Below are 2,356 nucleotides of genomic sequence, written 5' to 3' on the forward strand. Positions count from 1 at the left end.
GGTTAAAATAAGATGACCCTCGGGCTCGCGAAAACCCGGGGGAAAAGGCTTAGGCGGCAAATAGTAAAACCAAAGTTGGGCCTTGCTGGAGGAGTTTTATTCAAGGCGAACTGTCAAGGGGGTCCCATAAATCACCCGACCGTGTAAGGAACGCAAACTCAAGGAACATAATCCCGGTATAACAGTAACTAGGGCGGCAAGAGTGGAACAAAACACCAGGCATAAGGCCGAGCCTTCCACCCTTTACCAAATATATATGGATGCATTAATTAAATAAGAGATATTGTGATATCCCAACATATCCATGTTCCGACATGGAACAAACTTCGACTTCACCTGCAACTAGCAACGCTATAAGAGGGGCTGAGCAAAAGCGGTAACTTAGCCAAACAACGGTTTACTAGGAGAGGATGGTTAGAGGCTGACATGGCTGAAATAGGAGACATGATATAGCAAGAGATAGGTAGCGAGCATGGCAATAGAGCGAACAACTAGCATAGCAAAGATAGAAGTGATTTCGAGGGGTGGTCATCTTTCCTGCAAGATTCTCAGAGTTGTCGAAAGCTTGATCCTCGTAAGCGTACTCGACAGGTTCCTCGTTCACGAACTCGTCTCCCGGCTCTACCCAAGACAAGAAAACAAACAAACGGAACCACAATCAACAACGAGAAATGCGCAAGCAACATGATGCAAAACATGTATGATATGCAAGATATGATATGCGATGCATATGCGTGCTCCGGAAGGAAAATGATGAACATGGCAGTAACTTGGCAAACCAAGCATGCCACTGGAAAGATGAGATGATTTCGGTCGAAATCGATATAAAGATCACCGGAATCGGATGCACGGTTTGCAAATGGCAAGCAAAACAAGAATGACACTAAACTGCGATAAACAGCAAGATAGCACTTAAAATGCAACAAACAACAAAGCTACAGCACCCCAACATAGCAAGAAAGCACATGGAAGTAATCTACAGGAGATGCTTGACAAAATATGAACACTGAGCTACGGCTAGTTCACAACATATCAAGCTCAAACAAGCATGGCAAAAGTGCAAAAGATTACAGGTTCACAGACTTGGTGAAAAACTGGACATGGCAGAAAACAGCATCAGGTAGCAATGTTCAGAGCATGAAATCAACATTCTACAGGAACTTAACATAGCAAAACAAGGCATGGTAGTGTTCTACTAAAAGCACATGACAAAATTCCCTTACTGACCATTAGCCAAAAAGGACCAGAAGATACGATGGAAAGCATGTAAACATAGCAAGTTTCGTTATCAGGTTTCAGACTTAGCAGAAAACAGAGCATGGCAGAAATATTAATATGTAGGCCTCTTTGTGAGCTTGATGCACTCACTACAGAGCAATGCATGACAAACCAAGCATACCTACAGCAATATGGAATGTTTATGAAGCTGTCCATGGCAAGAACAATTGCATAGCATGTATGGATCAACTACAATAAGCTTGGCAAAAATGCATATCATGTTAAGAATCTGCCAGAAATATTTTATAGCAAAAGTAGAGCAAGATTGAGTCATGCTATGGTACTCTAAAATTGCAAACAATTGCAGTAATGGATCAATTACAACTATAGATACAAAACATCCTTACTGAACATCTCCAAAATATGCATGGATCTCTCTGTAGCATCAAGTTTACATGGCAATAAAATTACAGCAGACAAGGACTTAGAGAAATCACCAAGTCCCTGAAATCAGAATTATTACGGGACCTACTTTGCATGCTTGTGCTAGCCACCACAGAGATCACAAAAATACATGGACTACACCACTGGAAAGATGACATGGCATACTTCAAAACACTGTAGAGCTCATGCTCAAAAGATGCACAGATAAAATGATACAAAAATGACAAATCTCCAAGTTCTGTCAAGAACCAGAGAATAACAGCAACTAGCCCTCTTCCAACGAAGATTTGGGCATCAAGATGACCTCTAATGAACATGGTTCAATTGAACAAAATGAAGATCATCACAAGACGAACAATTTGACATATTACACGCGTGAATCGGAGCTACATGCATAGAGTTATAGCATCAGGAACAGGAGCACATGCAGAGAAAATTTCATGACTTAGCAAAAACGGAGGGGGGTCTCGGGTCAACCTTTGACCAGATCGGGATCGCGGTCAACAGGAGCTCGAGCTCGCCGGCTCGGTTGATGGCGACGGCGAGGCAGGGGCCGGCAGGGCCGACCGCGGCGAGGGGGACCGGGGCCGGAGGAGGGGCCCGGCCGGAGGCGGTGGCGCCCGGAGCGGCGGACGGCGGAGGGGAGCACGGCCGGCGGCGGAGCACCCGAGGGCGGCGGCGGCGGCGAGGAAGA

Source organism: Triticum aestivum, chromosome 1D (genome assembly GCF_018294505.1).
Source record: "Triticum aestivum cultivar Chinese Spring chromosome 1D, IWGSC CS RefSeq v2.1, whole genome shotgun sequence".
Classification (NCBI taxonomy): Eukaryota; Viridiplantae; Streptophyta; class Magnoliopsida; order Poales; family Poaceae; genus Triticum; species Triticum aestivum.